This window comes from Centropristis striata, chromosome 24, assembly GCF_030273125.1.
Source record: "Centropristis striata isolate RG_2023a ecotype Rhode Island chromosome 24, C.striata_1.0, whole genome shotgun sequence".
Taxonomy (NCBI): Eukaryota; Metazoa; Chordata; class Actinopteri; order Perciformes; family Serranidae; genus Centropristis; species Centropristis striata.
The window spans coordinates 1,312,899-1,338,067 of NC_081540.1; the positions used below are offsets into that span (position 1 = coordinate 1,312,899).

Consider the following 25,169-nt stretch of genomic DNA (forward strand, 5'->3'; position numbering starts at 1 on the left):
AAAACGGATGAAAAAATATGTTAAATGACCAAAAAAAGATGTTAAAGGACCCCAAAAAAGACTTAAAATGGCCAAAAAAGACACAAAATGAACAAACGTTTGACTTTAAAGGACCAAAAAATATGTTAAATGACCAAATTTAGACTCAAAATGACCAAAAAAAGACATTTAATGACCAAAATTAGACTTAAAATGACCCAAAAAATATGTGAAATTCCCCAAATTAGACTTTAAATGACCAAAAAAGACGTTAAATGACAAAAAATACCTAAAATGGACAAATGTTAAATGACCAAAATTAGACTCAAAATGACCTAAAAAAGACTAAATGACCAAACAAAGACATTAAATGACCACAATTAGACTCAAAATAACCAAAAAAAGACATTAACTGACCAAAATTAGACTTAAAATGACCAAAAAAGATGTGAAATGACCAAAAAATTACCAAAATGACGTTAAATTACCAAAATTAGACTTAAAAGGACCAAAAAAGACGTAAAATTACCAAAATTACACTAAAAATAATTTTTAAAAAAGACATTAAATGACCAAAATTAGACTCGAAATGAGAAAAAATATGTGAAATGACCAAAATTAAATTTAAAATGACCAAAAAAAGACATAAAATGACGCCAAAAAAGACGTTAAATGACAATTTAATTAATTGTAATTTTTTAAATGGCCAGAAACGACAGTATGGGAACTAAACTGGCTGCAAATTAGTGCACAGCTGGTGTTACTGGAGGTTTCCACTAGAGGGCGCTACAGAAAGGTCACAACTAAAAGATGTACCGGATTGCAGGATGTAAACAACAAACATGGCAACCCTGGCCTCATCATTAACCATTAACGCACCTGTGTGAAGTTCAGCAGGTGGAGGACAGAAAGCGACACCTGCAGGTTGATTTTTATATTAATTCATTCATTTTATTTAGTTAATTATCAGTTTATGGACTTCACTCTGTGGATGAAGGATTTATTTGGAGCAAACAGGAGCTTTTACTGGAACAAAGATGGTTCAGGTGAGTTTAATTTGATTTATTTCCGGTTTTAAAGTGTGTTAATAAGCTAATTAAGCTGCTATTAGTTCAGGAAAAGAGACAAACTGGAACCCAGAAGGTTTACAGGTGTTTTAGGTGTGAGAATATTTACTTTATTGACATTTTATGAGCTTATTTTTCTTTTTTTATTACAGTAAAATAGCTAAAACAGCGTGTGTTACGTAGCAAAGTCGCAAATCGCTCGCAATGCATCCTGGGACATGTAGGCACAGCACCGTTAGCTGGAAAACACATTAAAATGCTAATTTTCTCCTTATATTAGTGTATTTTTAGTTATTTTAACCCAGACCATTATCTTTTCTTAATAATGTGATGTTCCCTGAAGTGTTGTCACACTGAAACATATATTTTTGTTTGAAATTAGCCGAATTAATAACAAATTAACAAAAAAATGATAGGAAAAATGGAAATCTTTGCAGCATCTTGCAAAAACATGCATTTTATTAGTTATTTTTTTCTGAAATGAGCTTATAATAAAGGAGCCTGACATGATCTTTCTTCATGATTATAAAAATAACGGTGCAAACTGTAAATTCTCTGTGATTTCACCTGCAAAAATAACTTAAAAAACTCTGATATTTGCAGATATTTGTCGCCACACATGAAGCTGCTTTCATAACCGGAGAACACGTTGACAACATGGAGGTAAGATCAGTTTATTTGTGTTTTCTTTAGAAATATAGAAATGATAAAAGCTCCTGGACTCTAACAGCTAATGTTAAAAAGACGTTAAATGACCAAAAAAAACCCCCTGTAAAATGCCAAAATTCGACTTAAAGTGACCAAAAGAGATGTAAAATGACCAAAATTAGACTAAAATTACCAAAATAGACATAAAATGACCAAAATTAGACTGAAAATTACCAAAAGAAACATAAAATGACCCCAAAAGACATAAAATTACAACAAAAAGACATAAAATGACAAAAAAAGATGTTAAATGACCAAAATAAGACTTAAAATGACCAACAAAGTCTTAAAATGAATGGAAATTCGACTTAAAATGACCAAAATTAGCCTGAAAATGACTAAAAAAGACGTCAAATGAAGCAAAAAAGATGTAAAATGACAAAAAAAGTAATTTTATCCTACAAATAAATGGCACTGGACATTATTGGGGTTCTCTCTGCAGAAAAGCTCTTGAGATGTGGTTGGAAATCTTTTTTCTATCATCTTGCAATAACGTGCATTTTATTAGGTATTTTTCTCTGAAATGAGCTTATAAAATAGCAGCCTGACACTTTCTTTATGCACGATTTTAAAAAGCGTTGCAAACTGTAAATCTTCTGTGATTTCACCTGTAGTATTAACTTAAAGAACTCTGATTTTTGCAGATATTTGTCGCCACAGATGAAGCATTGACGACATGGAGGTAAGATCAGTTTATTTGTGTCGTCTTTAGAAATATATATGTGATAAAAACTCCTGGAGACTTAAAATGACCCGAAAAGACATAAAATTACAACAAAAAGACATAAAATGACATAAAAAGACGTAAAATGACGATCTGAGTCTTAATTTGAACCAAAATTAGACTTAAAATTACCAAAAGAGACAAAAAACCCTGTATAATGTATATAATGTATAATGCTGCAATCACAGGCATTTTATTAGTTATTATTTAATTAAATTAGCTTATAAAAAAGGAGCCTTAACAATTATATAAAAATCGTGCAAACGGTAAATCCTCTGTGATTTCACCTGCAAAATTAGACGTGAAATGACCAGAAAAGATGTAAAATGACAAAAATTAGACTCAAAATGACCAAAAAAGACATAAAAAGACCAAAAATAGATTGAAAATTACCTAAATAGATTTAAAATTACCCAAAAAGACATAAAATGAACCAAAATTAGGCTTAAAATTACAAAAAGAGACTCACAATGACAAAAAAGACATAAAATGACAACAAAAAGACATAAAATGACAACAAAAAGACATGAAATGACAACAAAAAGATGTTAAATGACCAAAAAAGACATACAATTACCAAAAACACCCTGTAAAATGCCAAAATTAACATAAAAAAACTCTGATTTTTGCAGATACTTGCATGCACAGATGAAGCATTGACGACATGGAGGTAAGATCAGTTTATTTGTGTCATCTTTAGATATATAAAAGCTGCTTTCTGTGTGTTTAACAGAGGAATGTGCAGCCTGTTTTCCTACTTGTTGACGGGCTATTGTGGAGGGGGAAATAGAGAGACAGAGATAGAAAGAGAGAAAGAGAGAGAGAGAGAGAGGGATTTATTATCCTGTATTGAAGTTCACCCCAAAAGAGCTAGCATTTCACAGGAGCTGCCTCTGACCTTTCAGACAGCCAAAAATGTCATTGAAGGTTTAAGGCAAAGAAATCCAGTTGTATTTAACCAAGCCTTCAAAATCTTTGACATTTCTTGTGATGTTGCCACAGGATGGCACCCTGAAGACTGTCGGCTGGCCTTCTCATAGAGCGCCATGCAGCCAGCCGGCAGTATGAAAAGAAAAGGATTTAGAGAGAGAGATGGATGGAGAGAGAGAGAGAGAGAGAGAGAGAGATGGCGTGAGATAAAAGATCCGATCCAGAAAAGCTTCTTTTCTCTCACATGAATGGCTTATTAATTAGTGGAGACACACACCGGGGTCAGGTGGCAGCAATAATTTTAGAAAGATTACCGAGGTGAAATCAAGCTCTTTTTCTTCTTCTGCTTCCCTCACACACACTTTATTTACAGCCCGTCAATTAACCCACACACACACACACACACACACTCTCTCAGTGGATCAGTGTGTGTCAGTGTGTCGCTGCCACTCACTGAGTTGGAGAGAGAGCTGAGGCAGGAATAAAGGAGGAAGTAGGCAGAAAAGACGTAAAATGAACCAAAATTAGACTGAAAATTACCAAAAAAAGATGTTAAATCACAACAATTTGACTTAAATGTGCAAAAGAGACATAAAATTAACCAAAATTGGACATAAAATGACCCAAAAAGACATAAAATGACCAAAATTAGACAGAAAATCACCAAAAGAGACTTAAAATGACAAAAAAAAACCTGTGAAATGCTGCAATCACAGGCATTTTATTAGTTATTATTTTCTGAAATGAGCTTAAAAAATAGCAGCCTGACAGTTTCTTCATGCACGATTTTAAATAACAACCAAAATTGGACATAAAATGACCCAAAAAGACAATAAATGAACCAAAATTGGACTTAAAATGACCACAAGACACATAATGACCCAAAATTAGATTTAAAATTACCAAAATTAGACTGAAAATCACCAAAAGAGACTTAAAATGACCAAAAAAGACGTATAAATGAACCAAAATTAGGCTTAAAATGACCAAAAAAGACATAAAATAACAAAAAAAGATGTTAAATGACAAAAATAAACTGACCAAAAAAAGTCAAATGACCAAAATTTGACCAAAAAAAGATGTAAAATGTCCTAAATTAGACTTGAAAGGAACAAAAACGATGTTAAATGACAAAAATGAGACTTAAAATGACCAAAATTAAACGTAAAATGAACCAATATTAGACTTTAAATGACCAAAAAAGATGTTAAATGAACCAAAATTACACTGAAAATTACCCAAAAAGATTAAATTAGACTTGAAAGGAACAAAAAAGAGGTTAAATGACAAAAATTAGACTTAGAATGAACCAAAGTTATACTTAAATGACCCAAAAAAGATGTAAAATGACCAAAACTCAAGTTCTTTTTCTTCTCTCACACACACTTTATTTACAGCTCGTCAATTAACCCACACACACACACACACACACACACACACACACACACTCTCTCAGTGGATCAGTGTGTCAGGCTGCGTCTTTGCTGCCACTCACTGAGTCGGAGAGAGAGCTGAGGCAGAAATAAAGGAGGAAGTGATGAAGCTGGAGGCAGAAACAAGGAGGAGGAGGAGGAGGAGGCTGTGAATGAGAACACGGGGGGGAGGAGGAGGTGCAGGAGGAGGTGCAGCAGCAGCAGGAGGACACACACACACACACTAACAGAACCAGTGTAAACCACCGTGGTGGTCCCAGTGATTCACATTCCCCTAATGCCAGTTGGCAACCTCTAACACACACACACACACACACACACACACACACACACACACACACACACACACGTGCTCCTCTTTCTAAAGAGACACAAAGGACGGACGGCTTTAGATTGAAGTCTTTACTCGCTATATTCATCCTGGAGGATTGACATCAGGAGGAGGAGGAGCATCAGATCACACACAGCTAACCGCTATTACACTGTGTGTGTGTGTGTCTGTGTGTCTGTGTGTGTGTGTGTGTGGTTCATTTTAAGTCTAATTTTTGTCATTTAACCTCTTTTTTGTTCCTTTGAAGTCTAATTTAACCTTTTTGGGTAATTTTTGGTCTAATTTTGGTTCATTTAACATCTTTTTTGGTAATTTAAAGTCTAATATTGGTTCATTTTACGTTTAATTTTGGTCATTTTAAGTCTAATTTTTGTCATTTAACCTCTTTTTTGTTCCTTTCAAGTCTAATTTAACCTTTTTGGGTAATTTAAGGTCTAATTTTGGTTCATTTAACATCTTTTTTGGTCATTTAAAGTCTAATTTTGGTTCATTTTAAGTCTTTTTGGGTCATTTAAGTCTAATTTTGGTTTATATAATGTCTTTTTTTTGGTCATTTTAAGTCTTTTTGGGCCATTTAATGTCTTTTTTGGTTATTTTAAGTCTAATTTTGGTTCATTTTACGTCTTTTCTGCCTCCAGCTTTATCACTTCCTCCTTTATTTCTGCCTCAGCTCTCTCTCCAACTCAGAGAGTTGCAGCGAAGATGCAGTGTGTGTGTGTGTGTGTGTGTGTGTGTGTGTGTCTCCATCAGGGCTGAATCTCGACATATTTCATGGTGTTTTTTTTTTTTTTGCAGTAACGATATGTCAAAATACGGAAATATTTAATTGTAAAGTGTAAAATCTCAACAGCTGCCAAATGCAAAATGTTTTTGGTGGAAAAGTTGCATTGTGGGTAATGTAGGAGCCAGCAGGGGGCGATAGAGTGCTCGTGCGGGACTTGTGTGTCAAAATTATCAAAAAAAGACACAAAATTATTTAAAAAAAGACATAAAATTACCAAAACAATGCACAAAATGACATAAAAAGTCACAAGATGATCAAAAAGAGATACAAAATTACCAACAAAACCCACAAAAAGACCAAAATAAGAAACAAAATAACCAAAAAGACACAAAATAATGCATTTAAAAGTAATGAATGCACGTAGAAATAGGCTGTTTTAAAATGCTAAAATAAGAAATTAAATACTAAAAAGGTTCCTTTTTTTGGTCATTTAGTTTATTTTTTTTAGAATACTTGAGAACTGAGAACTTTAGGATAAAACACACCAGAGTCTCTGTTTCCACCTTTATTCCTGCTGGTTTTTCTACTGGTCCCAGTTCTGATTCTACAATAGTTGCTGTGGAATTGCATGGGAACACACACACACACACACACACACACACACACACACACACACACACACACACACACATCACACACACACACACTCTGTTTTATAGATGACTGACAAGTGATCCAACCTGCAGTAAGAGCAGGAAACACGAGCTGCACATACAGAGTTTCTCTCCGTCGTGGGGAGTCTTTTCTCTTTTGTCTCCTGTGTGTGTGTGTGTGTGTGTGTGTGTGTGTGTGTGTGTGTGATGTCATATTTATGTCCTCCAGTGATGTCACTGAAGTCTGGGCGGTTTGAGGTGTTAGAGTAAAAGTTTGGAGGTGATTTTTTTGGTGTTTGGAGGCAGAGAGAAGTGAACTGTGAGGAAACAGGAAACAGGTTTTGCATCTGGAGAATTTTACCGAAAAACACACAAGTGGATCATTTTTCACTTCCTGCAAATAGAAATAAACCCCAAACATGCAGCACGATGAGCAGAATAGATGCTCAGCGCTTCCAGTTTAAATATGTTGCATCAGTATTAAAAAGCGTATGTTTGCTGCAGTGAGAAGTGCTCTGGTGGAGGCAGTAGAGTCGCTCATAAAGCTTTAAATCAGTCTGATTTCAGTCTGATTCTGCAGCCTGAACTCTCTGTTATTGAGCCTGTTTTCTTTGCTTCACATTAAGCAACGAAGCAGCAACTTCTATCTAGTGTTTTTCACTGAATTTCTGCAGATTGAGCTGCAGAAATCCAACTTGATTCATCACAAATCAGAGAAATGCAGTGAAACATGAATTTAAGACAGCAGAATTATTGAATATCGAAAATAAATGCAGTGTTTTTCACTGAATTTCTGCAGATTGAGCTGTAGAAATCCAACTTTCTCCATCAGGAATTACAGAAATGCAGTGAAATATGAGCTTAAGACATCAGATTTCCCCTCTAATGATTAAAAATGTAGAATCAATGCAACATTTTACACTGAATTTTTGCAGATTGAGCTGCAGAAATCCAACTTAAGTCATCACAATTTGAAGAAATCCAGTGAAATCTGAGGTTAAGACATCAGATTTCCCCTCTAAAGATTAAACATTTCAAATAAATGCAGCATTTTACACTGAATTTTTGCAGATTGAGCTGCAGAAATCCAACTTGAGGCATCACAAATAAGAGAAATGCAGTGAAACATGAGCTTAAGACAGCAGAATTATTGAATATTGAAAATAAATGCAGTGTTTTTCACTGAATTTCTGCAGATTGAGCTCCGTATCTGTTCTGTCGTTTAGGTTGGAGATCTGGTAGAAAGTGGATAATTTTTCACTTCCTGCAAGCAGAAATAAACCCCAAACATGCAGCTGAATTACTTCACGTTAAGCAACGAAGCAGCAACTTATATTTAGTGTTTTTCACTGAATTTCTGCAGATTGAGCTGTAGAAATCAGATTTAAGTCATCAGTTTCACAATTCACAATTTGAAGAAATACAGTGAAATCTGAGGTTAAGACATCAGATTTCCCCTCTAAAGATTAAACATTTCAAATAAATGCAGCATTTTGCACTGATTTTTTGCAGATTGAGCTGCAGAAATCCAACTTTCTCCATCAGGAATTACAGAAATTCATTGAAATATGAGGTTAAGACATCAGATTTCCCCTCTAATGATTAAAAATGTAGAATAAATGCAACATTTCGCCTCCACCAGTGAGAAGTGCTCTGGTTAAATCAGTCTGATTTCAGTCTGATTCTGCAGCTTGAACTCTGTTATTGAGCCTGTTTTCTTTGCTTCCCGTTAAGCAACGAAGCAGCAACTTTTCATTGTTACACATGAAGAAGAAGCGTTCGGTTCAGAAGGAACGACACGGTTTCAAGGTGTTTGCTGGTGGCAGAAAACCTGCAGAAAGAAGAAGTGAGTGTTGAGTTGAAGTGAAAGAAGTATAGAAATATGGTGACAATAGAAACACACACTGAGCATGTGCTGGGAGCCTTTTACAATTTATTTTACTTTTTATATTAAAGGCTTTTCTTCACATGTTTTTACTCTGTGTGTGTGTGTGTGTGTGTGTGTGTGTGTGTAGTTTTGTCCATCTGGCTGCTGCTTTCACTCTCTCTAACATTTACACATGCATCTTTATTTCCTGTCAGAATGTGAAACCTGTGATTGTATTCATGTTCCCGTCTCACCTTGAATCCTGAAGCATAAACACAGACGTCTTTATGTTGCTCAGGATCTCTTTTAAAGTTAATATTTGTCCATATTGACCACACGGACAATAGCCGTTACCTTTTACTGTCCACGGCCCACTCCTTTATGTGCACTTTTTAAATAAATGATGGTTTTTTTGCACTCTGAGGAGATTGAGCTGTAGAAATTAAACTTTATCCATCAGGAATGACAGAAATGCAGTGAAATATGAGCTTAATTCAGCAGATGTGGCCTCTAAATATTAAAAATGTAGAATAAATGCAGTTTTTACACATCATTTTTGCACTTTATTGATTTATTAATGGGATTGAGCTGTGGAAAATCAAACTTTATCCATCATGAATTGAAGAAATGCAGTAAAATATGAGCTTGATTCAGCAGATTTTCCCTCTAATGATTAAATATCTAGTGTTTTTCACTGAATTTTTGCAGATTGAGCTGTAGAAATCCAACTTTATCCATCAGGAATTACAGAAATGCAGTGAAATGAGATTAATTCAGCAGATTTCCCCATTGATTAAAAGTGTAGAATAAATGCATTTTTTTTACACATCATTTTTGCACTTTATTGATTTATTTATGTAAGAAAGCTGCACTGAGCTGTATAAAATCCAACTTTCTCCATCAGGAATCAGAGAAATGCCGTGAAATATGAGCTTAAAACAGCAGATTTCCCCTCTAATGATTAAAAATGTAGAATAAATGCAGCGTTTTACACTGAATTTTTGCAGATTGAGCTGTAGAAATCCACCTTTCTCCATCAGGAATGACAGAAATTAGGGAAATATGAGCTTGATGCAGCAGATGTCCCCTCTAATGATTAAAAGTGTAGAATAAATGCAGTTTTTTTACACAGAATTTTTGTACTTTATTGATTTATTTATGTAAGAAAGCTGCATTGAGCTGTAGAAAACAAACTTTAGTCATCATGAATTGAAGAAATGCAGTAAAATATGAGCTTAATTCAGCAGATTTTCCCTCTAAAGATTAAATAAATACAATAAATGCAGCGTTTTCCACTGAATTTCTGCAGATTGAGCTGTAGAAATTCACCTTTCTCCACGAGGAAGAAGAGAAAAGAGTGAAATGTGAACCTGTGGTTGTATTGGGGGCCCGTTGGTGCCGTTGGTGGCGGTGGCAGCGTGCTCCTCTCACCTTGACTGGTGAACGCTGGCTGTGTAAACACAGACAGAGTCTTTATGTTGCTGAGTGTCTCTCTTATAGAATAATGTTTGTCCATATTGACCACTTTGTTTCCTCGCCCTCCTTTCTTTCTTTCTTTCTTTCTTTCTTTCACGGGGACAATAGCCGTTCTACCTTTTTTGCCGTGGAGTCATTTAGAGCGAGCGGGGGGGAAGATTTTCTATATGAATTAATTACAAATGCTTGGAAATGTCAAGTATAGATAAAGCTTAATACCCTGTCTCCTCCCTGCTGCAACAGAGAAGCTTTTAAATGGCTCTCTGCCAGCCCCGATCTGCCAAACGACACCAAGGTTACTGGGAGAAGCTGAAATATTCATAATATATGCAAAACCACCGCTGTCCATGGACACTGTTCATTGGAATTCAAGAGCCGGCTTCAAACCTTTGACAACTGCTTAAGTAATTAGTTGCTGGGAGAGAGAGCGACACCCCCCCCTCCCCCTCCCCCTCCTCCCTCTGCAGAGCTGCTGAAGTAAATATTAGAGCATTTTATCTTCAGTTTGATAGTCTAATTGAATGTGTTAAGGAAAGGTTGTTAGATTGTGTCTAATCTGAATCATCTAAAGATATAAAAATCATCCTGATGTCTCACTCCGCTTCAAAGATTCTTCCTCTTTCTGCAGGAATTTTGCAACACTTAACTGCAATTTAGATAATGAAAGTAAAAGGATGCATGCATTCATTTGCAGGAAATCGGCAGGTGGATTTCTATACAACCACAGGTTCAACATTTGCACGCTGCCACCGCCACCAACGGCACCAACGGGCCCCCAATACAACCACAGGTTCACATTTCACTCATTTCTCTCATTCCTCGTGGAGAAAGGTGGATTTCTACAGCTCAATCTGCAGAAATTCAGTGTAAAACGCTGCATTTATTCTACATTTTTAATCATTAGAGGGGAAATCTGCTGAAATAAGCTCATATTTTTATTATATTAACTCATATTTTACTGCATTTCTTGGATTGTGATGACTGAAGTTTGTTTTCTACAGCTCAATGCAGCTTTCTTACATAAATAAATCAATAAAGTGCAAAAATTCAGTGTAAAAAAACTGCATTTATTCTACACTTTTAATCTTTAGAGGGGACATCTGCTGCATCAAGCTCATATTTCTCTCATTTCTCTCATTCCTGATGGAGAAAGGTGGATTGTTACAGCTCAATCTGCAGAAATTCAGTGTAAAACGCTGCATTTATTCTACATTTTTAATCATTAGAGGGGAAATCTGCTGAATTAAGCTCATATTTTACTGCATTTCTTCAATTCATGATGACTAAAGTTTGTTTTCTACAGCTCAATGCAGCTTTCTTACATAAATAAATCAATAAAGTGCAAAAATTCTGTGTAAAAAAAACTGCATTGAATGTGTTAAGGAAAGGTTGTTAGATTGTGTCTAATCTGAATCATCTAAAGATATAAAAATCATCCTGATGTCTCACTCCGCTTCAAAGATTCTTCCTCTTTCTGCTGGAATTTTGTAACATTTTCCTGCAATTTAGATGATGAAAGTAAAAGGATGCATGCATTCATTTGCAGGAAATCGGTATCAATCACAAACCTGCACAAGAGGAAAGTTATGTAAGAGACGGTTTGTGTAAAAAAAATACACAATTACAAAAAATTGACCAAAATGACCAAAAAAAGACTTAAAATGACAAATCGTGCAGACTTGTTTGTCAAAAAAGCACGAAGTCATTTTGAAAAAAGACGCAAAATCACCAAAAAGGCACCAAATGACATAAAAAAGACAAAGAAAACCCCAATAAAGACACGAAATGATTAAAAAAAAAGACACAAAATTACCAAAAAGACACAAAATTACCAACCAAGACCGAAAAAAAGATATAAAAATAATCCTGATGTCTCACTCGGCTTCAGAGATTCTTCCTCTTTCTGCAGGAATTTTGCAACACTTTCCTGCAATTTAGATAATGAAAGTAAAAGGATGCATGCATTAATTTGCAGGAAATCGGCATCAATCACAAACCTGCACGAGAGGAAAGTTATGTAAGAGACGGTTGGGGTTGAAATGATTCTGCCGTGTTTGACTTCCTGATTGTGTCGTGTGATGTTTTATTTATGTCAGACAACAAAGAACAAGATGTTTGGAGCTGGAACAATAGGAGAAGGCTGTGTAAGACACAAAATGAACAATAAAGACCAAAACAGGACATAAAATGACAAAAAAGACGTATAAAGACCTAAGAACCCCACACAAAATTACCAAAAAGTAAAAATAAAAGACAAAAAGACAAACAATTAAGACACAAAAAAGACACAAAATTATGAAAAAAGACACAAAATTAACAATGAAGACACGAAAAAGACACAATGGTAAAAAAAAGACACAAAATGACCGAAAAGACACAAAGTTACCGACATAAAACACAAAAAGACAGAAAAGACCAAAAAAAACCCCAATAAAGACACAAAAACACAAAATGATTAAAAAAAGACACAAAATTACGAATAAAGACACAAAAAAGCACAAAATGACATGGACAAAAAAAGGGTTTAAAAAAGGCACAAAATGACCAACAAAAGACTTAAAATAACCAAAAGAATATGGAAAATTACCAAAAAGACAAAAAAGAGACACAAAATGACCAAAAAAAACACATTAAATTACCAATAAAAAACACAAAAAGACAAAAAAAAACCTGATAAAGACACAAAAAGACACAAACCAACAAAAACCACAAAAAGACAAAAAAAAACCTTGAAATTACCAAAAAAATATGTAAAATGACCAAAAAATACTTAAAATGACATAAAATAGAGACAAAATTACACATTTAAAAAAAATGACAAACAAGACATAAAATGACCAAAAAAGAGATAAAATTATCAACAAAAAAGACACAAAATGATTGAAAAAAGAGGCAAAATTAACAACAAAAAACACAAAAACACCAAAAAATACACAAAAATGACTCAAAAAGACACAAAATTACCAAAAAAAGACACAATTATTTAAAAAAGACACAAAATTACCAAAAAAAAGATGTAAAATTACCAAAAAATCCAACCAAACTGCAGTTTTTTGTGTATGTACACTTCTTCTTCTTCTTCTTCTCCTTCTTCTTCTCCTTCTTCTTCTTCTTCTTCTCCTTCTTCTTCTCCTCCTCCTCCTTCTGCTCCTCCTCCTCCTCCTCAATGAGCGGCAGCAGCAGCTGGATGTGAGCCAGAGCCCTCCACCTCCTCGGCCCGGCTTATTAATGTGAAGAGAGCGTGTTTTTGTGTTTACTAAGCATGATTCGCTTCTAATTAATGTGAAATAATTAAACTTCAAAGAGCCGCTCAGACACCAGAGAGAGAGAGAGAAACAACAGCAGCAGCAGCAGACAGAAAGAATCAAAGTTAGAGCAGGAAATCACACACTTTTATAAGCATGATTTGGTTTGGTTTAGCCCCGAACACTACTCTTATACTGTGGATTTCTTCTTCTTCCTCTTCCGGACGCTATTCCGTCCTACAACTTGAAGAGTTGCAGGACAAATTATATATCAAAACGTGCGGTTTGATCGGGATCGGTGTGCTATTACTTTTCTCTACAGCAGCTATTCTCAACCTTGGGGTCGGGACCCCAATTGGGGTCGCGAGATGATTTCTGGGGGTCGCCAAATCATTTTGGAAGTCAGCTCTGTCTCCACTGTGTTAAAGTGTTCATGTGTTTGTCTTTTTGGTCACTTAATGTCTTTTTTTTGGTCATTTTGTGTTTGTTTTTTAGTCATTTTGTGTCTTTTTTTGATCATTTTGTGGTCAATTTGTGTCTTTTTGGTAATTTTGTGTCTTTTTTTGGTCAATTTGTCTTTTTTTAGTCATTTTGTGTCTCTTTTTGGTAATTTTGTTTCTTTTTGGGGTAATTTTGTGTCTTTTTTGGTCAATTTGTCTTATTTTAGTCATTTTGTGTCTTTTTTGGTCATTTCTTCAGGAATCAGAGAAATCCAGTGAAATCTGATCTTAATTCAGCAGATTTCCCCTTTAATGACTAAAAATCTAATATAAATGCAGCATTTTCCACAGATTTTCTGCAGATTGAGCTGCAGAAATCCAACTTCCTCAATGAGGAATGAGAGAAATGAGTGAAATATGAGTTTAAGACAGCAGATTTCCCCTCTAAAGATTAAACATTTCAAAAAAATGCAGAGTTTAACACTGATTTTTTGCAGATTGCGCTGCAGGAATCCAATTTAAGTCATCACAATTTGAAGAAATCCAGTGAAATATGAGCTTAAGACATCAGATTTCCCCTCTAAAAATTAAACATTTAAAATAAATACAGCGATTTCCACAGATTTTGTGCAGATTGAGCTGCAGAAACCCAACTTTATCCATCAGGAATCAGAGAAATCCAGTGAAATCTGATCTTAATTCACCAGATTTCCCCTCCAAAGACTAAAAATCTACTATAAATGCATCATTTTCCTCAGATTTCTGTGCAGATTGAGCTGCAGAAAGCCGACTTCCTCCCTGAGGAATGGGAGAGCAGAGTGACCCTGTGAGCTGACTCTGGGCTGGTTCAGCAGCCAGGGCTGTGGTGAACAATCGGACCACCCCCCTTTTTACGAGCACAAGTGTCCTTGTCCTTGGCGAGGAGGCGAAGGTTGGTGTGTTCCCTCTCTCTCTCTCTCTCTCTCTCTGTCTCTCTCTCTCTCTCTCTCTCCTGCTGTGGCGGCCATTCATTTGTCCGTGATGGCTCTAATAACATCTCCATCACATTAGAGCGAGCGGGGCTGAGGAGATGTTAATACTCTGCTCTGGCTGCACACAGATTGCTCCTGTATTACAACAAGTGCTCTTTAAGGCGTCTCTGTGCAGAGATCCACGGCTGCTTTCTGCCGGCTGTGAAGCTCTTAACACGGACCATTCTCAAGTTGTGACAGTTCAAGGGAAGCGGCGCTGTTAACATATTCAGAATGGTCCTGTAGCAAGGCCGTTCCTCCAATTCCTCTTTGCATCTCCACTGCTCGCCTGACAAGGTTGCCTCTTTTTTTTTTTTTTAAAGATGGAGATTAGAGAGGAATGCTGCAAACACTCCAGTCAAAAGCAGCCGCTGCTAAAAAGGATCGTTGAAAAAAAACACAATGTGAAGAGACGGGAAAACACGTTTTTATTGGTGCATGGAGAGCTTTTATTAAATATGTGTTTATTTATTCACAACGCTGTTGTTTGAACCCTGAATATGCACCTTGAAGTTCAAAGCATACAAAAAAATAGGGAAAATTACCAAAAAAATTGGGAAATTGGCCAAATAAAGACATAAAATGACAACAAAAAGACACAAAATTACCCAAAAGACACAAAATTACCAATAAATACACAAAAAAGGCACAAAATGACATAAAAAGGCACAAAATGACCAACAAAAACACCCCAAAAATACACAAAATGACCAAAAAAAATACTTAAAATGACAGATGGACACAAAATGACCAACAAAAAAAACAAAAAAGACACAAAATGATTGAAAAAAGACACAAAATTACCAATAAAGACACAAATAGGCACAGAATGATTAAAGAAAAGACACAAAATGATTCTAAAAAGACACAAAATTTCCAATAAAGCCACAAAAAAGGCACAAAATGACATAAAAAGACACAAAAAAGGCACAAAATGACCAACAAAAAACACAAAAAATACACAAAATTACCAACAAAATCACCCAAAAAATACACAAAATGACAAAAGATAGACACAAAATAACAGAATCTTTTAAAATGACCAAAACAGGACATATAATGACCAAAAGAAGACGCAAAATGATTGAAAAAATACATCAAATTACCAACAAAAAGACAAAAAAAGACACAAAATTATTTTTTAAAGATGGAGATTAGAGAGGAATGCTGCAAACACTCCAGTCAAAAGCAGCCGCTGCTAAAAAGGATCGTTGAAAAAAAACACAATGTGAAGAGACGGGAAAACACGTTTTTATTGGTGCATGGAGAGCTTTTATTAAATATGTGTTTATTTATTCACAACGCTGTTGTTTGAACCCTGAATATGCACCTTGAAGTTCAAAGACATACAAAAAAATGGGGAAATTGGCCAAATAAAGACGTAAAATGACAACAAAAAAAACGTAAAATTACCCAAAAGACACAAAATTACCAATAAATACAAAAAAAGGGCACAAAATGACATAAAAAGGCACAAAATGACCTACAAAAACACCCAAAAAATACACAAAATGACCAAAAAAATTACTTAAAATGACAGATGGACACAAAATGATTGAAAAAAGACACAAAATGACCAATAAAGCCACAAAAAAGGCACAAAATGACCAACAAAAAACACAAAAAATACACAAAATTACCAACAAAATCACCCAAAAAAATACACAAAATTACAAAAGATAGACACAAAATAACATAATTTTTTAAAATGACCAAAACAGGACATATAATGACCAAAAAAAGACACAAAATGATTGAAAAAAGACATCAAAATACCAACAAAAAGACAAAAAAAGACACAAAATTTCTTTTTAAAGATGGAGATTAGAGAGGAATGCTGCAAACAGTCCAGTCAAAAGCAGCCGCTGCTAAAAAGGATCGTTGAAAAAAACACAATGTGAAGAGACGGGAAAACACGTTTTTATTGGTGCATGGAGAGCTTTTATTAAATATGTGTTTATTTATTCACAACGCTGTTGTTTGAACCAACGCTGTTGTTTGAATATGCACCTTAAAGTTCAAAGATATACAAAAAAATAGGGAAAATGACCAAAAAATTTTGGAAATTGTCCAAAAAAGACTTAAAATTACCAACAAAAACACAAAAGAGACACAAAATGTTTGAATAAAGACACAAAATCACCATTAAAGACACAAAAAAGGGCACAAAATGACATAAAAAGACACAAAATTACCAACAAAAAACAAAAAGACGATAAAAAAACACAAAATTACCAACAATAACACCCAAAAAATACACAAAATTACCACAAAAAAATACTCAAAATGACAAAAAAACCAAAACAGGACATAAAATAACCAAAAAAAAGACATAAAATGACCAATAAAGAGACAAAATTACCAATAAAGGCACAAAATGGTTAAAAAAAGACACAAAATGATTCTAAACAGACATCAAATTACCAACAAAAAGACAAATAAAGACACAAAATTATTTTTTAAAGATGGAGATTAGAGAGGAATGCTGCAAACACTCCAGTCAAAGCAGCCGCTGCTAAAAAGGATCGTTGAAAAAAAACACAATGTGAAGAGACGGGAAAACACGTTTTTATTGGTGCATGGAGAGCTTTTATTAAATATGTGTTTATTTATTCACAACGCTGTTATTTGAACCCTGAATATGCACCTTTAACTTCAAAGATATACAAAAAAATGGAAAATTACCCAAAAAATATGGAAATTGGCCAAAAAAAAGCTGTAAAATGACCAAAACAGACATAAATTACCAACAAAAAAGACACAAAATTACCCAAAAGACACAAAAAAGGCACAAAATGACATAAAAACACCCAAAAAAATACAGAAAATGACCAAAAAAATACTTAAAATGACCAATAAAAAGACAAAAAGACACAAAATGATTGAAAAAAGACACAAAATTACCAACAAAAAAAACACAAAAACACTGATTTTTTTTAAAAAGATGGAGATTAGAGAGGAATGCTGCAAACACTCCAGTCAAAAGCAGCCGCTTCTAAAAAGGATCGTTGAAAAAAAACACAATGTGAAGAGACAGGAAAACACATTTTTATTGGTGCATGGAGAGCTTTTATTAAATATGTGTTTATTTATTCACAACGCTGTTGTTTGAACCTTGAATATGCACCTTTAAATTCAAAGATATACAAAAATGTTAATCCCTGCGCCTCAAATAATACAAATAACGCCAAATAAAGACATAAAAAAGGCACAAAAATACCAAAAAAGATTTAAAATCACCCCCCAAAATATGGAAAATGACCCAAAAAATACTTAAGATGACAAAAAATAGACACAAAATGACAGATATTTTTAAATGACCAAAACAGGAAATAAAATGACCAAAAAATGACATAAAATTACCAAGAAAAAAGACAGAAAATTATTTTAAAAAGACACAAAATTACCAACAAAAAACACAAAGACCAAAAAAATACACAAACTACCAAAACACACATGCATTGTCTGGTCATCATGTGCACTTTATTCCTATGATTTCTGCAGGAATTTTACTATTAGTGGAGTAATTCTGCAGAGTTACATCAGTACTTTCACTCAAGTCAGAGATCTGAATACTTCTTCCAACAGTGATTGAAGACAATGCATGCAATTATACAAGTTTAAAAAAGCCCGTTCCCTCGTTTTTCTTGCAGTTTTGAGACTTTTTTTTGCTCTGATTTCTTCTGGATTTATCACCATAAATCCTCTGTGGTTTCTTCTTCAGAACATCTAATATCTGTGTCTAATGTATGTGTGTACTAATAGAGGAGATAAAGACGGATTGGTGGAAGCGGCGGCCGGTGGCTGGTGGCTGGGGCCGGTGTCCGGCTGTTCATTTTGTGTGTTTTTTTTTTTGTCATTTTGTGTATTTTTTTGGGTCATTTTGCGTCTCTTTTGGTCAATTTGTGTCTTTTTTGGTCATTGTGTGTCTTTTTTGGTCAATTTGTGGTCCATTTGTGTCTTTTTTTGGTCATTTTACATATTTTTTTGGTCAATTTGGTTCTTATTTTGGTCAGTTTCTGTCCGTTTGTGGTCAATTTGTGTCTTTTTTTGGTCATTGTGTGACTTTTTTGTTCATTTTGTGGTCAATTTGTGTCTGTACATCTTTTTTGGTCAATTTGTGCCTTTTTTGGTCATTTTGTGTCTTTTTTTGTCATTGTGTGTCTTCTGTGGTCAATTTGTGTCTTTTTTTTGGTCAATTTGTGTCTTTTTATTGGTAATTTTGTGTATTTTTTTTGTCATTTTACGTCTTTGGTTGTTTCTGACTCTTGCCATAGAATCTCTAAAAGCCTCCTGATAAGTTAGTATCTGTGTCTAATGTGTGTGTGTACTAATAGAGGAGATAAAGACTGATCGGTGGAGGCGGCGGCTGGCGGCCGGCTGTCACCTCCGGTCACCATGGTGAAGGAGGGATTGATGGCTCCCATTGGCTGCTGAAGATGTATACATCATGTTGGTCATTTTACCTCTTTTTCTGTTCATTTTGTCTTTTTGTGGTGAATTAGTGTCTTTTTTTTGGTAATTTTGTGACATTTTTTGTCATTTGGTGTCTTTTTGTGGTCATTTTACGTCTTTTTTGTGCTCAATTTGTCTTTTTTTTTAAATCATTTTAAATTTTTTGGTCAATTTGTGTCTTCTGGGTCATTTTGTGTATTTTTTTGCTAATATGTGACATTTTTTGGCATTTTGTGTCTTTTTTGTGTCAATTTGTGTCATTTTTTGGTAATTTTGTGTATTTTTTTGGTAATATGTGACATTTTTTGGCATTTTTTGTCTTTTTTGGGTCAATTTGTGTCATTTTTTGGTATTTTTGTTTCTTTTTGTGATCATTTTACATCTTTTTTTACTCAATTTGTGGTATTTTTACATCTTTTTTGGTCAATTTGTGACATTTTTTTGGTAATTTCATGTCTTTGTGGTCAATTTGTGTCTTTTTTGTGGTGATTTTACATATTTTTTTTGTCATTTTACATCTTTGTTTTTTTCTGACTCTTGCCATAGAATCTCTAAAAGCCTCCTGATAAGTTAGTATCTGTGTCTAATGTGTGTGTGTACTAATAGAGGAGATAAAGAGGGATCGGTGGAGGCGGCGGCCGGCTGTCACCTCCGGTCACCATGGTGAAGGAGGGATTGATGGCTCCCATTGGTTGCTGAAGATGTATACATCATGTTGGTCAATTTACCTATTTTTTCTTGTTAATTTTGTGTCTTTTTGTGGTGAATTAGTGTCTTTTTTTTGGTAATTTTGTGACATTTTTTGTCATTTAGTGTCTTTTTGGGTCAATTTGTGTCATTTTTTGGTATTTTTGTGTCTTTTTGTGGTCATTTTACATCTTTTTTTGTAATTTTATGTCTTTGGTTGTTTCTGACTCTTGCCATAGAATCTCTAAAAGCCTCCTGATAAGTTAGTATCTGTGTCTAATGTGTGTGTGTACTAATAGAGGAGATAAAGACGGATCGATGGAGGCGGCGGCCGGCGGCCGGCTGTCACCTCCGGTCACCATGGTGAAGGAGGGATTGATGGCTCCCATTGGCTGCTGAAGATGTATACATCATGTTGGTCATTTTACCTGTTTTTTTTTCTTGTTCATTTTGTGTCTTTTTGTGGTCAATTAGTGTCGTTTTTTTGGGTCAATTTGTGTAATTTTTGGTAATTTTGTGACATTATTTTGTTATTTATTGTCTTTTTGTGGTCATTTTACGTATTTTTTTGTCATTTTACGTCTTTGGTTGTTTCTGACTCTTGCCATAGAACCTTTAAAAGCCTCCTGATAAGTTAGTATCTGTGTCTAATGTGTGTGTGTACTAATAGAGGAGATAAAGACGGATTGGTGGAGGCGGCGGCCGGCTGTCACCTCCGGTCACCATGGTGAAGGAGGGATTGATGGCTCCCATTGGCTACTGAAGATGTATACATCATGTTGGTCCAGGGCTGCTGCCTCCAGATGGAGCTGGGCCATCCATCCATTGTCTGTCAGGGACACAGCCCTCCTCCTCCTTTTCCTTCTTACGCCGCTAACCAGAGCTTCAGCCGCCACATAGGTTGATGTCGTCTATAGGGGGAGGGGGGGAGGGAGGGGGGGGACGAGCACAAGGTTCTGAGGAGGAGGAACGATGAAGATGTGACACAGCGTCACATCAGTTGTGGTCCGTCTAAAAAAGAGGAAAATGAAAAAAACCTCAAGTGTTGGGACTTGAGAGAGTGAGAGGCGTATTGTGGAGAGGTGAAGGATGCCGCTGTTTGTTTCCATAGTCAGGGAAAGTGTTGAAGTGCTGGAATATTTCCTATTGTCTCACAAGGACGCGCCGCAGCTCGAGTATCTGTTATTGATTTTCACTGCCAAAGAAAAACACTTCTTCGAGCACAATGGTTCAAAAAGTACGAGTTGTGTTTTTACTCCAGCATGTGGAGACATTAGAAGGAGTTGGGATGGAATGACGGAGGTTTCAGAGCTGCTGCAGGAAAGTTTCTCCTCGTTTATTATTAAGTGGTAATTATTTAAAATGACCAGCTGAGACCCTTAGAGGGTCTGTTGGTCTTTTAGTGCACCTGAACACTGAAAAAGACAATATCTGAGTGACCACACCAGCCGTGTTTTAAATTAAAGTCCAATATTGTAGTTTTTTAGTGAGTTTCCATCAGCTGGTTCAGAGCCAATAAATAAAGCTGCAGTAACGTCCTCCAGTCAGCAGGGGGCAGTGTAATGTGTTGCTGTAGGATAATCCAACAAACAACAATGAAAATGGAGAGAAAATGGAGAGAAGTCTTCAGGAATTTTTAAATTGTTTTTGTCAATTTGATCGATTGGTAATTTTGTGTCTTTTTGTGGTCATTTTGTCTCTTGGGGTCATTTTGTGTCTTTTTTTGGTCATTTTGTGTCTTTTTTTTGGATGTTTTGTGTCTTTTGGTCATTTTGTCTTTTTTGTTTTTTTATGTCCACCAACTCCTAAAAAAATAGCAGTCGAAGCAAATTTGTGTCATTAAAGAAAAAGAGAATCAGTGAGTTTTCCATCAAATAAACAAAGCTGCAGTACCGTCCTTTGGTGAGCAGGGGGCAGTGTGATGTGTTGCTGTAGGCTAATTCTCCTGCTTGTTTTTTTTGTTTTTTGTGGTATGGAAATGATTTTATAGCTGCCTACGACAAGATTTGTCCTCGTTCGTGTTCAGCTTTCATGGAAATATGAACAAAGGCAACTTATTCTCTGAAAAAGTCAGAATTTGGGTCGACCCCGAATAGTCGAATATTTCAGGATTTGATTTGATCCAGTCGAATTGTCGGAGTGGTGAAAAATGTGTTTATGAAACAACAAATCACTCTCTAAATGTCTGATTTTTCTAAATGAAAGCTAAAGTTTGATAATCAGAATGTAGCAAACACTCTTGGAGCGCTTTTATAAATATTCATGATCGATTCTCAGTTAAAATCTGCTTGTTTTTCTGTTCCTCTGGTGTTTTTTATTACCTCTAAACTCATGTAAAAGCCCTGCTGGCTCCTCACACTTGCAGATGATTCTTCCCCTAAATAAACAGATAGATAAAACTCTATTATCCCCGCTCCTAAAAACCACCGCTCCAAGGAGGAGGACGACTATTGACCAGATCTTTTGACATCTTTAGTTGGAAAATGTTGTGAGAAAATCATTATCAATCTATTGAAAGTGGAGGTCAACTGTTCACTGAGATGCTTTTGGGTTTGCTGTCGCAGCTCTGAAAGTCTTTTATTGGTATTTCAGCGTTTAACACTGAACAGACACATCTAATAGAGAGAAGCAGCTGAACTGAATATCCAGCTTCAGTTTGTCTGTAAACAGCAGGTCAGCGTCTCTGTTTGTTCGGTTTCTGAAGAAAAACTCCTGCAGAATGACTCATATGAAACCTACAAGGTGTCACAAGAAAAACCACCATTTCTGCCCATGAATCCAATATCTGCACAAGAAAATCAATCGGAAAAAGTAGCATGAAATAACACAGAACGAGAGATATTTAACAAGATATTTAACAGGTTTTCCTGGCCTAACAGCAGAAATCTCAGATCATCAGGGAAACTGTCTTAATTTTAGCGACAGAAACCACCTCAAGCCAGGGCAAAAAAACGTAAAATTTAGTTGTTTCCATCAAGCTTTTCTCAGGAGAATCTTCACAAAATGGTCAAAGTTCTAAGATGAAAAACACAGTTTTGAGCTCATTTTCCTGTTGATTTACATTCAGTTTGTCTTCTTTCTGTTCTGCAGCCAGTGTAGTCGCCCCCTGCTGGACGTTAGACAGAATGCAGCTTTAAGGCTTCTGGAGGCTGAAATGGGTCAATATTATGACAGAAAAGTTTCCCTGATGATTTGAGTTTCTGCTGTTTGAAAAAACCTGTTAAATATCGTGTCATTAGTCAATTTGTGTCTTTTTTGGTCAATTTGTGTCTTTTTTTTAATCATTTTACGCCATATTCTTTTGGTCAGTTTGTGCATTTTTTGTTCATTTTACGTTTTTTTTGGTCATTTTGCATCTTTTTTTGGTCAATTTGTGCCTTTTTTGGTCATTTTACGTCTGTTTTGGTCAATTTGTGCCTTTTTGGTTATTTTACGTCTATTTTTCGTCATTTCGTATCTTTTTGTGTATTTTTGTGGTCAATTTGTGTCTTTTTTTGCTCATTTTCCTGTTGACTTACATACAGTTTGACTTCTTTCTGCAGCCAGTGTAGTCGCCCCCTGCTGGACAGTAGAAAAAATGCAGGTTGTTGTTTGGAAAACCTGTTAAATATCTCTCGTTCTGTGTTAACTTATGCTACTTTTTCCAATTGATTTTCTTGTGCAGATATTGTAGTTCATGGTAGTTTTACTCATCACATTTTGTAGGATTTTAATACGAGCGATGCTGCAGAAGTTTGACGCTCCTGTCTCAGATCAGAGTGGTTTCTAATCCAACTCTCTGCAAGAAAGGTTGAACTTTTCCTTTAACAAACCCGGAAGCAGGTGTGACACACACACACACACTCTCACACACTCTCAGACACACACACACTTCCACACTGCGCCCCAGTCAGCCTGGTGCAGGTTGCAGCGTCCCTGTGGTGGGTGTATCTGGGACCATGGAGGAGCATGGAGTTATTCACTGTCTACTAGTTGTAATAGTCTGGCCCAGCGTGACTGACGCTGCCCCTCTCAGCCCTGATTGAGTGTATTGATCAGGAGCCGCCGCCGCCGCCGGCGTGCTCCCTGGACACCAGGCGGGAGGAGACCAACAATCAGATCCCTCACTGGGGGAAAAAGCCCTCCTCATCTGCCTTAATCATCCGATCGATGATTAGCGCGCCGGCCCACTCATGTCTTTCTCCCCCTGACAAAGACATCTCCTCACTCTGCTGGCCTTTACTTTTTATTCTCTGTGTCTGCAGCTGCAGCACTAATTCTCCTCAGCAGAGACAGCTCAGAGGCCTGCTGCTCACCAGACACTTCCTCTTTCTGACGGAAAGTGAGGAAGACGGTGGGAGAACTTGATTAGGAGAGAGAGAGAAAGACAAAGAGGCTTTAAAGCAGGGGTTTCAAACTTAGATTACCTGGGGGCCGCTGGAGGCAGAATCAAAAAGACCAGAAAAAGACACAAAATTACAAAAAAAGACACAAAATAACCAAAAAAGACACAAAATGACCCAAAAAAGACACAAAGTTACAAATAAAAGACACAAGATGACTAAAAAAAAGACACAAAGTTACAAAAAAAAGACACAAGATGACTAAAAAAAGACACAGGATTACCCAGAAAAGACACAAAAATATTTTAAAAAGACACAAGATCACCAAAAAAACCCACAAAATGACCAAAAGCCACGATAACCCAAAAAAGACATTAAATTGCTAAAAAAAAAAGACACAAAATGACCAAAAAAAGACACAAAATGACCAAAAAAAGACACAAAATGACTGAAAAAACACTAAATAACTTTAAAAAAAAGACACAAAATGACCAAAAAAGAAACAAAATTATTTAAAAAAAAAAAAGACTAAATTAGTTAAAAAAGACACAATTATTTAAAAAAGACACAAAATTCCAAAAAAAGACACAAAATTACTAAAAAAGACACAAAATTTTGCTTCAAATTCATTTTTTTAGGAGTTGGTGGACATAAAAAAACAACAAAAAGACACAAAATGACCAAAAAAGGCACAAATTGACGTCTTAATATTGACACATTTCAGCCTCCAGAAGCCTCAAAGCTGCATTCTGTCTACTGTCCAGCAGGGGGCGACTACACTGGCTGCAGAAAGAAGTCCATAGAAGACTATGAGGCCTTCTGCTGACCGTCCACACGTCTTTTTCTGAGTGAAAGTGAGGAAGACAGAGGTAGAAGTTGATTAGAAGAGAGGGAGGAAGATAAAGAGGCTGTAATGGAATCTGACAGGAGGAAGTGTTTCAGGTTTTTGGGGCTGAATCCAGCGTTGAGCCCTCCCTGCTGGCTGCAGGAGCCAATAGAGCTCCTCTCCTCCTTCCTTCCACGTTGATTGGGCAGCAAATTGCTCCCATCACCTGGCATTAGTCCAAGTGTGGCCAGTGGAAGCTCTTAATCTGATCATTATCCCGCGCTAAGCACCA

General features: G+C 35.8%; 1 protein-coding gene across 1 annotated transcript in view; it reads left to right on the forward strand.

Moving 5' to 3' along the window:
- Positions 1-869: 869 nt before the first annotated feature.
- LOC131963079 (fidgetin-like) overlaps positions 870-25,169 on the forward strand; it is a 123,097-nt gene continuing 98,797 nt past the window's right edge. Inside the window, exons 1-5 of the mRNA XM_059328215.1 lie at positions 870-1,025; positions 1,650-1,709; positions 2,399-2,436; positions 3,111-3,148; positions 14,336-14,508. The gene's annotated coding sequence lies outside the window, so the exon portion shown is untranslated. The remainder of the gene's footprint in view (positions 1,026-1,649; positions 1,710-2,398; positions 2,437-3,110; positions 3,149-14,335; positions 14,509-25,169) is intronic.